We start from the raw sequence: 17,475 nt of genomic DNA, 5'->3' as shown, positions 1-17,475 counted from the left end.
AAGGCGGTTGAAAAGTTAACATTTGGTCAGCCAATCACCATATGGACTTCATACCAGTTTCAGGGTTTAGTAAGTTCGAAGGAAACAAAATACCTATCTCCCAAAAGGTCGATTCAAGTTCAGGCTATGTTTTTAGACAAGCCAGCGGCTACCATAAAAATCTGTCACTCACTAAGTGCTTCTACCCTGCTATGCACAGAAATGGGACCCCTGGAGCATGATTGTGTAGAAATCATAGAGATGATCTTTTCCATTCATCCCGACCTAGGAAGTGAGCCTCTCCCAAATGCCAAAAAGGAATGGTTTCACGGATGGGAGCAGTTTTATGAGGGAGGGAAAAGGTATGGGGGGATATGCAGTGACCTCCCACACCTAAGTCATAGAAGCAAGCCTACCCCCAGGGACTTCTGTCAAAAGGCAGAGCTGATAGCCCTCACCCAAGCCTTAGAGCTCAGGACAGAGAAGACTTTAAATAGTTTACACAGACTCTTGGTATATGTATGCCATCCTACACACACCTGGGGCTATTTGGAAGGAAAGAATTATGCTTATTGTGGAGAATAAGCAGGTGAAACATGGCTTAAACATATTGAGACTCCTAGGAGCAGTGCAGCTTCCTAAAAAAGTGACAGTGATTCACTGTAGGGGTCACCAAAAGGGGATGCAGAGGTAATAAAGGGAAACAGTAGGCAGAGGCAACTGCCAAAAGGATGGCCCTAGAACTACTAACTTGGCAATTACCACTCATACCTAAGAGGCCAGATCCATCCAATTACTCCCCAGTCTATACAAAGGAAGAATTAGACACAGCCCCCAAATGGGGCTTCAGTAGAGATCTAGGAGGCCCTGGGTGGCTACTTAATGACCATTGGGCAATACTTCTTTCCCCAAACTGCAGCTTGTCAAGCCATCAGGGAGGATCATCAAGAAACTCACTATGGAAGGGAATTCTTATATAATTGGTTAGTTGGGGTCATGATAACTTCTGGCATGAAAAATACAATCAGGCAGATAGTTGAGACATGCCTCACCTGCACAATGAACAACCCCAAAACCAGACCTCCCAGAGACCCCTAGATAAAAGGCCAATTCAGACCAGAGGGACATATCCTGGAGAAGGCTGGCAGATTTATTTCACTATCATGCCAAGAGTACCAGGCAACGTCAGCTATCTTTTGGTGCTAGCAAGACACATTTTCCAGGTGGAAAGCATTCTCTGCTAGAACTGGAACCACAGCTGAGGTGGCTAAGGCATTACTAAAAGAAATAATCCCCAGGTTTGGGCTCCTAGGATCCCTACAAAGTGATAATGGTCCAGCATTTGTGTCTCAAGTGACAAAGGGGATGACAAGTGCCCTGGGCATAAAATGGATCTTGCACTCAGCCTGGAGACCCCAATCACCAGGGAAAGTAGAGAGATCCAATCAGACCTTGAAATGGGCCTTAGCCAAGCTATGTTAGGAAACTTAAGAAAATTGGATTAAGTTGCTTCCGATTGCCCTGCTCGGCATGCAGTCAGCCCCAAGGGATAAGTTAAAGTTAAGTTCATTTGAACTCATGTATGGTAGACCCAAGACTGAGAGAAGGGACACCTTAACCCTCTTGAAATGGAACAACTCAAGCATGCCCTCCAGGTAGGAGAAACCATGAAAGCTGTCATGGAACATGGTAACCAAATGCTGCCCACACCCACCGAATTGGCCCTCTACCCGCTCAAGCCAGGAGACTGGGTGCACCTAAAAACCTAAGAAACCGGTAGCTTGCAAGGTCAGTTCACTCCTAAGGGGAATGGACCCCACCTGGTGATCCTAAACACCCACTCTGTCCTGAAGTAGCAGAGAATCACTCTGTGGGGACATTACACTCAAGTGTAGAGGGTCCCTGAGCCCCAACCTCCAGAGAGACAACCTGGGGCAACAGACCCCCTTGACTATTTGAGAGTGAACCTCTCTGACCTGAAGCTTCTCTTTCAAAAAACTACAAAAGTGTAACCAGAGAGATTCAGGCCACGGCAGTGAGCCTGCACATTAGGGCACACTTTTGCCTACAGGCAAAAGACCTAGATACCTTCATGCTTAGGAAAATATGACATGTGGCAATTATTCTCTTGCTAATATTTGGGCCACATATCTTAAATTGTCTGGTGTTCTTTGTCTCTAAAAGGTTAGACAAAAGGGGGTTGCTCAGGGATACCAATGCTTAGGGCTGAGCCCTGGCGACAATCAAACACATCTAAAGGTGGTTGGGGAAAAGTTCTGCCCCTCTCCCCGGGGTTATAACTACATCCCAATTCAACAGGAAGCAGTTACAGAAGACAGACCTGCGCCTCTCAGCGCCCCTCAAGAATGAGGGGCGGAACTAGCGATGGAGGCAGGATTTGTCATCAGCAAAGCCCATTAACAATTCCCAGGAAGTAAAAATAGAATCTGGGTAATTAAATAAAATCTAACCTTTTTTTTCTTTTCCTTTGTGCTTAGTCTAGTGTCCCTTGCTCATACGGTGCTGCGTGTAGAGGCCTCACACCCAGCACTTCAGACCACAGTTCCGAGTGAGAAATGGCTGTCCAACACTTCAGCTCAGGACCACGTGCAGCAGCTGCGCGACACTCAATTCAAGATGGCGGCAGCGGGTCGTGTGCAGAGATGCTCCTCGCGCTGTGAAGTGGAGCGTGAGCAGAGCAGCTTCACCGGACAGGTGAGGACTCCACTTCTGCCCTGCTGTTGGGAACCCAGTAAAGCAGCACTGTCCATGGCTTGTGGAGATGGGAGAGAGTGTGTGCTCTAGAGCACAAGCTCACACCCTCCATTCTTTGATCAGATTCAAGCTTTCCTTGGTCTTGTTCAATTGCCGGCCGGAGAACACCTGTTGGGATATGACTCAAAGGGGTCAGTAACAAAATCTCCTAAGATGTGCATCTACTGGCAGAAAGATGTTGAGTGTTTGAAAGTTTAAAAGTGTTTCTACTGACTACTGTACATAAAATTGATAAGTGGCAAGGATTTAATGTGTAGCACAGGGAACTTTATTCAGTATCTTGTAATAACCTACAATGGAAAATAATCTGAAAAAAAATATATATATATAACTGAATCACTTTGGTGTACACCTTTAACTAACACAATATTGTAAATCAACTATACTTCAATATTTTAAAAAGTGCTTCTACTGAATGTGGCATGTAGATTCTTAAAGGGGAACCCATGGCAATTTCTTTGGTTGCTTTGAGTTGGAGGGCAGTAGCAGAGAAAGCTCGTAAAGAGGGAGTTCTCTAGCAACAGGGTCTAGTTGGCTATAGTACCCAATTGGTCTTCTATGGTCCCCCTATTAATGGACTAGGATGCCCAAGACATTTCCTTTTCATTCACAGATGAAAAGGGAAGGGGAGGGCTTCCCTGGTCGCGCAGTGGTTGAGACTCTGCTTGCCGATGCAGTGGGACACGGGTTCCTGCCCTGGTCCGGGAAGATCCCACATACTGCGGAGCAGCTAGGCCCGTGAGCCATGGCCGCTGGGCCTGTGCGTCCGGAGCCTGTGCTCCGCAACAGGAGAGGCCACAACAGTGAGAGGCCCACATACCGCAAAAAAAAAAAAAAGAATACATGACAAGGGCCTTCCAATCTATGCTGGAGAGAGTCATTTAAATGATGTCTTTTCCAGTATATATAATCTCCTGGTTGTAGGTTGGTTATGGGGTATCTGATCTTCATCCAAAGATATTTCTCTCTTTGACAAACTTCAGAAACAGACTTATAATGTCCTTTTAATAATTCAATTAAACTTTGCTATAATGCAATACAGCAATAAGGAGCCATCTAGGAAGTGAGTTTAGGCTGTAATTGCCTAACCTGAAATACAATTACAGCACTAGAACTTAATATCCACTAAAACATATTTTTTTCTCTAAAATTACTTTAATTTCCACCAAACATAGACAAATTAAGACTAATTTATTTGCAAAATAAGTTTGGTTTCAGTAAGTTTGAGCTGATTATTTACGTAAGTGTAACAAGAATGGCAACTGATCATGTAGGCTTCTGTAAATTTACTTCGATAGAACTTTTTATAAGGAATCTCAGATTGACTGTTGAAAGATTCCTGAAGCCAGGAACATCATTCCAAGGACTCACCATGAGATTTGACTGTAATACTTATAGAGTTGCCCCAAAATACTTAGAGAGTTGCCCCACATGCCCCAAAATATCTTTAGGTTCTTACACCTGCCAGGAAGTGACCTTTCTTAGTCACCTGCTAAGGTTGCTGGGAACTCTGTAAGCAAGGTATCAGACTGTTTTTTTCTAAGGAAATGGCTCCATAAAGTCCATCTTAGTTCTTTAAAGCTGTCTGGTTATATCTGATTCTATGTAATTCTCAAACATGACATTCCAGTCAAAGCCTTGGTAATATAACCAATGTTCCCATTTGTGTCCTGTTATAAGGAGAACACATTTTTATTGAACTTATGCAAATAACTATACTGCCATAAAAATAAGAATACTCACTAATAATTTCAAACTCTGGAGAGATGTTACAGAGAAAAAGACAAATGTTTCAATTCTGCTTACAAAGGTGTAATTTACCAACTGCTCCAAGTTACAGTTAGCTTAAGTGGGAAATTTTCCTTATATCTGGAAAAGGAAGATTAAAAGACAGTAATATTTCAGACAGAAAGTCATAAAAATGATCATTCAGCCCTTTGTAACTAATTCTTGTTGATCATGATTTCCGTTAACAGTTTATGAAGTCATAAAGTTTTTCCATTAGTGTTCTGGAATTTCTTACCCAGTTCAGTGGTATTATCTAAAAGTTATCAGAAATCTGCTCTTGTCAAAAAGTCCTTTTTATTAATCTTCTTGAAGAGTTTCATCTTTGTAAAGACATCAGAGTAAAACAATAACTGTCTGTAAATGACAAAAGACTTTGAATGGCATGGTTAAAGACATGACCACAATGCAATTGAAAAGGAAATTTTGATATTTCTGTGACATACAAAATTTTAAGATAATAACCAGAATTATGACTGACAACATACCAACACATATCTGATTTTTAGGAATTTCATATAACTTCTAGAACATTTATATTAATAATATTTGCCCATACAATATAATCTAAGAAAATTTATCATCACTCATTTGACAATGCTTCCGACATAATTCAACATACCAAAATAAGCCTCACTAGTTTAATACCTCTCTTTGAGATGTTTCAGGGAACCTCTGAAACACCCCAAAGTTAGCTAGAGGTCAAAAGGACTTCATTCAGAATTGATTTGGGGGGTTTGTCAAAGATATCAAAAGGTTTTAAAACACTTGGAAACACTTGGTCAAACAGAATCACAGTCACTGTGAAACAATACTCAGTTAATTATTTAACCAAAGTGACACTAAAAGATTTCAAAGGTAAACTACAGAAAGTTATGAAAGGGAACTTAAAAGGTAAAGAAACTTTACAATCTATTATCAAAAGCAGATCAATACTCCAAGAAAACTTTGTCCTATTAACAGAGAGAAAACCAGACTCTACTTTTGTACCAGCTTACTTTTAATATTAAAACTTATTCACTCAATTAAATTTATTCCAGTGTTAGCCAGTCCTGATCACATACAAAACTCTTTTCTCAGGGATTCTGTTCCACAAACCTGTAACTTCCTTTTTTACCTTCAAATTTTGTCCCATGCTTTCCCCTTTTCTCTATTTTTTAACTTCTCTTAGGACAAAATTACTTTCTTTTCCCTTAACGAAATGCATTTACGATCCTTAAACTCTCTTTTTCTGTTGCATATGAAGATGTTTTCCTTATTAATTTTAGTAGTCCCAATTATATGTATTAATTGTATTCTTAAAACCCCTAATCTCTAGAGAAAACCAAAAAGCAAGCAATTGTGAACTGTCATACTAGCATCTCCTGATTGGAAAACTTATGAACGTACTCCACAACCTCTAGAAACACAAATTTTCTCATAGCAAAATTTCTCTCCTTAATGTGGTACAAGATGTATGGGATAAACCCAAACATCTTTGGCTTCTTAATCTTATAAGAAGATAAAAGTAGTTAAACGTAGACATGCTCAACAATTAATGTTTCATTATTTTATCTTATTTGGAAATGATCTGGATATTAAATAAACTTCCATCATTTAGCTTACTTTAGAAAAACTCTAAAGTTTTAAATTACCAAAAAGAGTTGGAGAAACTATTTAAATAGACATATCATAAAACATAATTTATTTTTTTAAAGACCTCAGAAAGATTTTTTTAAATTGAAGTAACATTGGTTTATAACATAATAGAAGTTTTATGTGTACAACATTATGTTTCAACTTTCATACACACTTACAGTGCACCTACCACCAAAAGTTTTCTTTCCACCCATCACCGTACAGTTGGTCCCCTTTACCCATTTCACTCTCCCTCTGGTGACCAGTACTTTGGCCTCGTTATCTATGAGTTTGTGTTTGTTTGGTTTGGTTTTATATTACTTTTTAAATATTCCACATATGAGTGAAATCATACGGTATTTGTTGTTCTCTGTCTGATTTATTTCACTTAGCCTAATATCCTCAAGGTCTATCCATGTCATAGCAAATGGCAAGATCTCATCTTTTTATAGCTGAGTAGTATTCCATTGTAAATATATATATATATACACAAAACATCTTTTTTTCTCATGAATGCTGTAATTTTTATTGAGATATAACTCACATGCCATAAAATTCACCCTTTTAAAGTGTACATTTCAGTGGTTTTTTCACAGAGGTGTACAATCATCACCACTAGTTCTATCACCCCAAGAAGAAACTCTGTATCCATGAGCAATTGCTTTCCATTTCCCACTCAGTCCCTGGCAACCGCTAATGAGCTTTCTATGGATATGCCTATTCTGGATATTTCATATAAATGGAATAATTACAATATGTCTGGGTGCCAGCAGCTTTTACTTTTAAAAAGGCTTCTTTCCCTCTTTTTTTTCTCCCTTTAGATTTCAGGTTCTACCTGATTGAGTTAACTAGGCTCAGACTCAGGCCATTTTGGGCTGTGTTTATATTTCTGATCTTGCAAATACTTGCAAGACAAAGACAGCTGCTTTCAATTTCCCAAAGAACTGGGGTGCTGCCTAAACGATATCAAAAGATTGACTTGCCCAAATCTTACCGAGTCCAAGCTCATACTGCTCACCACATGACAGACCAATCAGTTGAGAGACGAGATGTTTGGGCAGAGAATAGCAACATTATTTGGAAAACTGGTAGACTAAGAAGATGGTAGACTCATGTCCCAAAGAACCATCTTGCCATAATTAGAATTCAGGCTTCTTTTACACTAAAAGGGGAGGGAGTAAAGTCAAACATTTCCTGCTTCTGGTCAGCTTCCAGAGGGGATGTGTTAATTTCTTCCTTCCTGCAGTCATCACAGGTGGGCCTGGTCAGGATGTTTCCTGTGAACAAAGGTATTTTAGCTTAATGCTCATTACCTGGGAAGCAGCGTTCGCAGAGATGTTCCATTATGTATAATTTAACTTATAGGCAACATCCCTTTAGTGATTAACTTGTAATAGATTACAAAGGTTCTTCCCTATTACACAACTATATTTAAAAAATTTTTGCTTCCTTATATCCATGAGAAGATTTCCCACTAAACTGGAAATCAAAAGAGTTCCATGTTCCGGAACTCTAAGGTTCAATGTATCATGCTTTCAAAAGTTTGCACAAGGCATTCAACAAAGGCCCTCTTCCAAGGGACACAAGTCAAACCCAGACCAATTAACCCAAGAGGCAAAAGAATCTCCATTACTGTTTTTATTAGCCCCTGAATATTAGCCCCAGTTTTTACCTCATACTGTGTGGGCTCCAGTAACCCTACTGGTTCCCCTTTATTATGTTAAATTAACATTGCCTGGGGGGCAGATTTATATGCCCTGTTTTATCATAGCAGGTGGGGAAAGCATTCAACAGTTGAGACATAATGTCTATCTCCACAATATAATCAACCAAAAGAGATGCACCCGTCTTCTATAAAAACATTCAAATAAACCAACTTTCTTATAAACTTCATCTCAATTCTATTAACTCTTACCCCCTTAACCTTAGCATCCATTAGGACCCCATTAACAAAGTCTTGGTCTCACAAGGAGCCCCGGAAACTTTTTCATCCCCTGGTAATTTTATCCATTCCTGTATAAAAAGGCTCTGGGGGGCTTCCCTGGTGGCGCAGTAGTTGAGAGTCTGCCTGCCGATGCAGGGGACACGGGCTCGTGCCCCGGTCCGGGAAGATCCCACATGACGCGGACCGGCTGGGCCCGTGAGCCATGGCCGCTGGGCCTGCGTGTAAAGGCTCTGGGGTCTCTGGTGAGGGGTGGAGCCAAGGGACCCAGGCTTATTTGTCAATCTTTGACTTGATTAATTGGCCTAACTGTTGCCCCAAGCAATTGCTGGTCAGGTTTCTCAGTGTAATTTTATCTTCCAGCCTTTTAAATTTTTCTAAAGTGAAAGCGTAGACTTGTATCAACAACAACGACAAAATTAATCAGTTGATCTAAGAAAATAAATGGAAAATTTTATTCAAGCCAAATTGGTGATTATAACCTGAGAACAGTTCTCAGAAAGCTCAAAGCACAGTTACATAAGTGTTTGAGACAGAGGGTTGTCCATTAAATGATGTATTATTGACAGTTTACACAATCCAGATCTAAAGAAAGTACAAAGCAAGGAGTGCATGGGTCATCAAGCCCTTTACAAGATTAAGAAGGAAAATTATCTCCTGAAGAGCTGTGAGCCTAGATGAAGTTAAGAAACGTTATCTCCTCAGGAAGTCTGGTAAAGCAGATGCACAACACACACTGAAGGGGAAGGAGGAGGCCCAAATGGGCAAAGAAAAATTCTATGCTTAATTTTTTCTTGTCTTGCCAGAAAATAAGAATTTTATTTCATCAATTGTTTGGGGCCCTTTAATGTTGGAGGACCAAAGGGGCTCCTTTTGGCTCATCCAACTTTAGGCAGTGCTGTATTCCAATCCTTGTTTTAATCCCATCAATGTGTTTTATCTATTCGACTTCTTAATGGCCATCTAAAGACTTCCATTCTGCTGGGACAAGTCCTCTTAAAATTTTCCACCTTGTTGGGAAGAGTCTCTTGACTTTCTTCTCAGCTTTTTATTCCCTTGTTAACTAACCTAATTAGCATTAACTTAATATTTTTATTAACATATGTAAGACCCATTGAGGGGAAGGTGAGATCACAATTTCAATAAGTCTTCCCAAACCATTTTGTTTGTTTAAAATAAGGGAGTTCCTAAGGTTAGCCATTTTGTCTTTGTATCCACCTTTTAATTTGGTCTTAACATAGGTACCAATAAACAGTTATTTATGATGAGAGCTCTCTAAAAATTTTCCAGTTTAGAAGTTTATTACAATTTAAAGCATCCCTCATCCAGAGGATCTTAATAGCAACTCAAATCAACAACACACAAGAGGTGTCCCCACAAGAGAGTGCAAAGGATGTAGCCCTTACAAGATCTAGAAAGTTTACTCCCCTTCAAAAAAAGTCTGGAAAGTAAAAGGTCTTTTTTGTACAGGTGGATGCAATGAAGATTGAAATGACAAAGGGTCCCTTGTGGACTGGGACTCCTTATGACAAATTTTCCTGAGAGCTGGCATGGCCAAAGAGACTGTCTGGAATCCCAGTGTATTTGATTGGCTGCCAAATGTACACCATATGCATACCTTTCAGATGGCAGAGACCAAAGAGAATTCTCTCACTGGTCAACAAACCAAAGAGGGTACCTCTTTCCTGAACAGCCTAAAGTTCAAGGAAACCCTACTCCTTACAGCAAGGAGTTTATCAACCACCAGATAAAACTCAGGATTATCAACCAATATGGGAGGTCTGAGACCCAGGAGAGATATACCCAGGTGTCTGGACTCCCTGAGGAGGTAGATGGGTACAAGGGGCCCTTCCTGGTACCAAGGCTCTGGATCCTCATAGAGCTCAGTTGAAGGAGAGAATCTGCTCAGTTCCCTTCATGGTCACCCAAACTGTCCACTGAAAGAAAAACAGACAATCTAAAAATTGTTTCAGTTTTACTGAGGGAACTTACTGAGGATGAGAGGCTGGGCAGCAGCTCTGAGGAACGGCTCCAAAGAGGTAGGGGAGGAGCCAGCATATATATAAATTTTGGGGGCTAGGAAATACATGTAGTCAAGCACATATCTTTGTAAAAGATTACTGCTAATCACAAAGAAAAGATATCTCAAGTTAATGAATTTAGTGCTTTTCTGTGTATGGGAAGATGCAAGAACCTGGGATCCTTGAAATTCTTCCTCAGATACGTATCTTAACTATGTAGGGACCCATTCCAAAGCACAAAATGCTTCATCCTGTTTTTCCATCTTGATTCCATTCAGGGTGCACTGTTGTTGGGCAACTGCAGTGGGTTTTGACTTAACCCTTTGTGTAACTGGATGATAAGTGACACCCTTTGTTCTTTCTTTGTTCACAGAGGTTTTAGTTCAATAAGTAAGGCATAACAGCTTAATCCATATGAAGGGGAAAGGTTACCTACCAGACTATGCTTGGGAGGAAGAGTAGGGAAGGGATGTCATCTGAACTCTCTCCCACCTGCTCCAAATAAGATCATGTGTCTCCTGCTTTATAAATGTCTCCAACAGGAAATATTATCATCATCCCACAGTAAAGATCAAGCAAACTGCAAATGTGAATGAGTCACTTGTGACAGGTAACACATCAGCTTAAATTCACTATAGTCAGTATGTGCATGTGCAAGGTCAGAGTGTTTCCTGATGTTCTGAGAAGGAGAAGAGAGAAGAGAGTTGGCTGAGGTATCACGGAGGTGACGGGAGTAGGAACAGAGCTTTGAGGACTTTACAAGAGCTGGAATGCTGGAGGGAGTCTTGGCCGACTTCACAACTCTGTAGTAACTGTAACGGAGTTAGTCATCAGTGTTGTCAGCCTTATTCTTCCTCTGAGGTGGAGAAGGAGTGCCAATAAGGCAAGATTCTAAACATCCATGGGGTCCTGGCCATATATTGATACTACTACTACAAGATCTCCTTTCAGCTAAGTTTGGCCACATGACTTCAAGCCCCAGAAGTTCGTAACTGAATATATCCAAATGAATGTGAGTAACATCTTAATACATGTAGTCTGTTAGAATCAATGAATATTTAAATTGATATACTATGCTAGTTATATTGATATCAATTCTCCTTTATTGATCTCAGAATAATTTAAAAGATAGAGAATGAAAAAGACTAGAAATAAGTAATAATCATGAACCACACAAGACATATATATACAATTAAATAATAAATAGTATTTTTCAAACTTAAGTGATGTACAGATCCCTGTCTAAAGGAAAATAAACTTCTCATGGACCACCTAGTGCTTACGTAAATTATTTTTATTATAATGTTTGGTAAAAATATATCAACATAATCATGGTATAAATGCCTTATGCTTAAGCTATAAAACCAAAACATGTTTACAAATTCAATATAAATAAAGTCAAATAAGCTTCACCTGAGCAACATTTGATGTGACACTTGATGTCGTTTTGCTGAAATTAAGATCCTACCCAAAATGTGAATATGGTATGATATAGATTCTTTGGAGTTCAATGATCCATCTCATAACTCTTGACTGCGCATTGGGGAAGATGCCTGACCTCTGTCCATGTGGATTCTCTTGAGCCTCCTATAAACTCCAAGGGCGGGGACGGGGAGTTGTGCCTGGAAACCTGACTGCCCCAAATTTGTGCTTAGAGGGGTTGAACTGAACAAGCAAGCACAATTACCCTGGGCTGGGATAATGATTATTGCATTATAAAAAAAATTTTTGGGGGGGGTGGTGAGAACATTTAAATTCTACTCTTTTAGTAAATTTTAATTATAAATATGGTTTAATTTTTTTTTCATGAAAATGAGAGCATACTATTCATATTGTCATGGTGTTTCATATTAGCACTATAAATTGAGATATGTTTTCCATTGTGAAGCTGTATCATTATTTAGCCAGCCATTCTTGATATGTACTGTAAAAATAATACATCTAATCCTGCTTGTTTTCATTCCAGGTTCACAAAGTAGCCTTCTGATTATCTATAAATGTGGCTTCAAGCACACACCAGCTACAAGAAGAGAAATTAATAGCCAGAGAATGAAAATTCTTGTCTTGTTGAAATAATTAACAAAAGGGCATTTTTGTTAGAACATTACATAGAAGTTTGGATGAGTGTTTTCTTTACTCCCTGATCACCTTTGGGGGTCCTAAAACTCTAATCAGTTTTGTGTTTGCCCCAGAATAGGAAATAAAGTGATTTCACCTACATACCACCTGGAGAGATATCTTTATGCTAACCAGCCAGTCTTCCTTAGGGGATGCCTCCTTCTTGCATTGCATTTCAAGTTTTAACACTACCTTCATTGTCAGAGTTGGTGGGTTTCAGCAGCAAGAGTCTGGGACATGATCTGGAAAGTCTTAATCAAAGGAATAGAGATTTGAATTGGGCCTTAAAAGACAGATATGATTTAGATGGGTGACCCAGATGGGGCATGTTGATTAATAAATGAGGGTCACATCACACAAGCAAATTCAGCTGTCAACTTCTGAAAGACAGTATGTAAGGTGATTGGCATGGACTGAAAACAAACATGGTGGGAAAATACATGTGGTGGGGAAAAAAAGCATGAGGGAGGGAATCTTCAGTATCATCATTCTCTTCAAAACATAATGAGATGATAAAAGGAGTATACATATTGAAAAGGAAGTAAGACAACTATTATTATTTGCAGATTATATGGCTGTTCTCCACCCAAAAAAAGGAAAAGGAATCCAAGAGAATCAATAAGAGAGTTTTGTAAGATAATAAGTCAAAAGCTATATATACGTATATATATATGTGTGTGTGTATATATATATGCATACGTACACACATATATACATATATAATATAGCACTGTCCTATATAGCACTTATAAACAATTGGAAAATATAATTTAAAAAGTCTTATTCTCAATAGTAGCAAAACCTATGGACTACCTAGATATAAACCTAATAAGTAATGTGAAAGAGTTATAAGAAGAAAAACCATGAAATTTTACTGAAACATAAAGGAAGACTTGAGAAAATGGAGAGATATGATATGTTCCTGGTTGAGAAAAATAAATACTAGAAAATGTTCATTTCTCCCTAAATTAGTCTATAAATGTAATGCATTATACCAAAATCTCAATGGAATTTTGTTTGTAAAGTTTACAGATGGTTTTGATTCCCTGCTCCTGCCGTAGGCCCCATCTCCAAATACCATCACACTGGGGGACACATACCATCACACTAACAGTTTGAGGGGTGCACAATTCAGTCCATAGCACTGGGTTATTGGAAGTGTTGGGAAATGCGCTCTTCTTCCATTTTTATCTCTGCAGGAATAAAAACAGAGCCATAATTTCAGAGTAAAATATAATAATCTCCATACAAACCATCATCTGCTGGGATCAAGGAAGTACCTATATGCTAGGAGTTAGACCACTTTTCAGCAAAGACACCACACTTTCTTTTGCAGAAAGACTTGCAGAAGTCAAGTGGGAGCCCCCAACCTCTGTGTCTCTTAGAAGACTAAAGTGACATTCTTTCAACTCTCATAGCTCTAGGACCTCCAGCACTGATTACCCCATCCTTTGCTCAACCAGTGGATGCCATGGTGTGCTGCCAACATCTTCCCCACCCCTCTTTAGAACTGAAGAACTCATTTTCCCCAGCTGCTGGGAATGTTGGACGTTGACAGCAGTGAGTTGAGTTCCCCTCCAGAGTTTGCCCTTGGCTGAAGGAAGCCACCTCGTTCAAGCTCCTGCCCCCTTCCCCAGGCCACCCAATATCCACATCCAATGACTGATTGATGTAGGGGTATAAAACCCTGGCCTCCGTGCCTCAATTCAGGGCAACTCTGAAAGGCTTTCCCAGTTCTAGAGCTACCCATCCTACCAGTAGAGGCCTTTGTTGTGAAAGCAACACAGTCCAACTTCTCCTTCTCCCCAGTCCTGCTTCCTTTACTTCCCTTAGGTATTAAACCTCTTGCACACACAAATCTCCATCTTAGAGTCTATTTCCTGAAGACTCCGATAAGGAACAATCTCTTGCTCCTATTTGGCTTTGCCCATGGCCTTTATGTATCCTTCCTTCACCCCTCTGCAGTCTTTGAAATTCTTTCTGAGTGCCTTCTGGAATTCCTGATCAATCAGCAAAAATCTTTATATGACGGTTTGAGACAGACAATTTTCTTTCAGTCCCTTGGATGTTAGAAGAGTTATATCTAGTTCACTCTTTTGGGGAGGGGCCTGTAATAGGCACCCAACCTTGATAGTTCCTGGGCTTTGTCTCCTGCCCCACCTTGCCCTTCCAGGCCATGAAAACCTAAGTTCATATTTGCCCAGTGTGACAAATACTGTGCTGCTGGAAATGAAAATTCCAAAACTCACCTTTGTAATTATGCTCTGTACCCCCACCCTGATGTAAGTACAGTACTCTCTGCAAGCAAAGTTTTACAAGAGGAACTGGGGGTGGAAGCATGTTGCCTGCTGCCACCTGGTGCAGAACTGTATATTTGACGAAGACAGGCAGCAAGTCTAAGACTTGGGTCCTTTGAGAAATATTCATCAACTAGGAAAAATCACTTGCAATCTTTATGACTCTGTTTGCTCCTTTAAAAAAAGGACTATTACCATATTACTTAAATTATAATGTTGTTGATACAAGCAATTAGAACTTTCGAAGACAAGTGGTATAAAATAGCAAGTATTCTTATAGCACAGCAAACGTTCTGCCATTTAGTAGTGAGGGCCAAAATTATTTTTCCAGGGTTATTCTTTTTTTCTCTTGATTACGATCGTGAACATGTGGTAGCTGATCAGAAACTGGAAACATGGTCAATGAAAGAGGTCTCTGCCATCCTCCATTTCATCTATTCCATTTTCCCAAATCTCTAGGGTTAGGCTATCTCTTTGGATCAGGACAGGCTATTGGGAAGGTGTCAGATGACTGTGGCTTTTGGAAAAGATAAATCTCACCAGTAGCTGAAGAATCTGGTTATCTACATGGTGAGAATTGAAAGGTTCTATAAAGGTCTGCTTTCTTCTCAATATCTTCTCCAGCGCTCTGAAGTGTGGGTGGAGTAGGGGTGTCCTAGCTGAGTTGATCTGGTGCCTATTCCCTGTTAAAAAAGAAATAACAGGCCCAAAATGGAGTCACCTGTGCTAAAAGGAAGACTTAATACCTGACCTTACTGCAGTTACAACCTTCTCCAAGAATGTAATCCTAACTGGTCAGTGTGGAATTTTCCAGTCAGTACCAATGAGGTAATCCTTTCCATCCTCCAAAAGGAAAATGAGGTAACCTGGCACATAGATCCCCTTCATCCCATATAGATAGATTATCTAAGCCTGAAATAATCTTTATGTTTTGCTTTGTTTTTGCCTTCCTTGTCTTACCTTTAAAAACCTCTCCCTTTCTATAGCCTTTCAGAGCTCCCCTCTACTTGCTAAGTGGGATGCTGCCCAATTCATGAATCGTTCAATAAGCTAATTAGATCTTTAATATTTACTCAGGGTTTTGTTATTTAACATCCCTGAGATTCTCTTTCATCTCTGTGTTGGTTTCATTATCAAGCCGGGTAGCAAGAAGGCTCCAACAGTTTCAGGCCTCACAAGAAATTCAGAAGATAAGTAAACTGCTTCAGCCTTAGTATTCCAAGCAATTCACCCTGATTAAACTATCCACTGTTTAGACTAGGACTTTGGCTTGGGGAATGGGACTTACTATTTAAATTAAGACAATCCTTGGAGATGGAAGTGAAGTCAGCTTCTTTCAAGACATATAGAAAATGAAGGGGTCTAAATGGATATAACTAATCATATGAATAAAATCCTGGTTGTGTTCTATTAAGAAGGTGAGAGGGGAAATGGATGCTGAGTAGGCAATCAACAACGTTCACTTAGTATCAGGGATTGACTTAGCACAATACAACACACAGGTGATAATGTTCAAATGAAATTCAACTAGTGTCAGGGAATCGATAATGAATAGTGGTGATCACAGCAAACAGGAATAAAAGAACAACCCAATTCTAGGCAATGTGGCCACGCAAGAATATAAACCCAGTGTTACTAGATCTTCAACATTTTCAAGAGAAGTTGGTAATCTGGATTTTTATGTAAAATATCTTATTTTAAACGTTGGCAACTAAGTCAGTTTTTGTTTTTAACCGTAGAAGGCAGCCGATACCGTCCAAAATAAGCAAAGCATACCTGTTGGCCACATACAGCCTGTGAACCTCAAGTTTACAAACGTTGGGCTAGAATCATTGCTTGCCATTCAGTGGCTCTGTGGATGCAAGGGTTGCCGAGAGCAGAGCAGAGCAGCCAAAGGAGGGAAGTCAGAGAGTGTCATTATTTCATACAATGCTTTTCCGTGGTGGGTCCCCAAACACGGTTCTCAGGCTTCTGCTTCACCTAACAAAACGTAAAGTCCATTTGGAGCCAGTTACTTCTTTCTAGGCTAGGCAAAGTGTGATAGTACCAGGAACAGTGAACACTTGTATCCCATTGTTTACGTTCTGACGTTATTAGGTAGTCTTTCATAGCTCTGCGAGGCATACAGCTTTTTATCAATACATTAGATTGATTACCTTCCTATCATTAAAACACATTTAGTTTAATTGAGCGGGAAATAGCAGTTTATTAACTATAAAAATCAATGCTTAATTAGCTTAAAATAGGCTAATGTTGAGATCAGAAACTACTTATTGATTTATTGATTTTGAAGCAATTTCTGCTTCAAAAGAAGCACAAAAGCAACTGTCAATCCCGTTTGCACATTAGAATCTCGTGCGGGTGCGGGAGGGCTGGGGAAATGCATTTTAAAGAAGTGTGGATGCTCAGGCCCTACCCTAGAGGGTACAGAACTCCCCGGGTGACTCTAATGTGTAGACAGAGCTTTTATACATTTCCCTGCAAGAAAAGTCTACAAGCTCCGAGACCTACCTAATCTCTTGGTTTTTCTCCAGAACCCTTCATTTCAGCAAGGGGCTAGAAGTAATACTTTCCCCAGGTGTCTGAAAACTCGTTCTTTCCCCTGGAGATTGACGGGGCCATCAGCCAATCGGCAATCTAAGGAGAACCCATTGAGTCTCGGTAGAACCAATAATAGGCAACAAAAAAATAGGCACTTTAAGTAAACAGGCACTTCGTCTCAGTAGAAAAAGCAGGTCTTACTAGCAATGGCCAACAAACGGAAAAAAGCAGGGGCACCCTCTCCGGCGTCAGCGAGGCCTCGGGACACCTGGGGATCTGAGCTGCCGCCGGGTCCCCAAGCGTTGCTAAAGAGACGGCGCTTACTTCTGTGCCGGGGCGCCCTGGAAGTGCGTCACTTCCGCCCGGTTGGGTCTTGTGGTCCACTGTGCCAGGTTGAAGC

The 17,475-nt window shown here is 40.1% G+C and overlaps 1 long non-coding RNA gene across 1 annotated transcript; it reads right to left on the bottom strand.

The window, feature by feature from the left end:
• Positions 1–7,392: 7,392 nt before the first annotated feature.
• On the bottom strand, positions 7,393–17,385 carry LOC116755596. The gene is made up of 4 exons (XR_004350407.1): positions 17,046–17,385; positions 16,311–16,514; positions 13,338–13,430; positions 7,393–7,433 (listed from the first exon to the last, which is right to left on the bottom strand). It is a non-coding gene; the product is annotated as an uncharacterized LOC116755596 (long non-coding RNA).
• Between the last annotated feature and the right edge of the window lie 90 nt (positions 17,386–17,475).

This window comes from Phocoena sinus, chromosome 6, assembly GCF_008692025.1.
Source record: "Phocoena sinus isolate mPhoSin1 chromosome 6, mPhoSin1.pri, whole genome shotgun sequence".
Lineage (NCBI taxonomy): Eukaryota > Metazoa > Chordata > Mammalia > Artiodactyla > Phocoenidae > Phocoena > Phocoena sinus.
The sequence above is the reverse complement of the archived record's forward strand: the minus strand, read 5'-3'. Positions and strand labels throughout refer to the sequence as shown.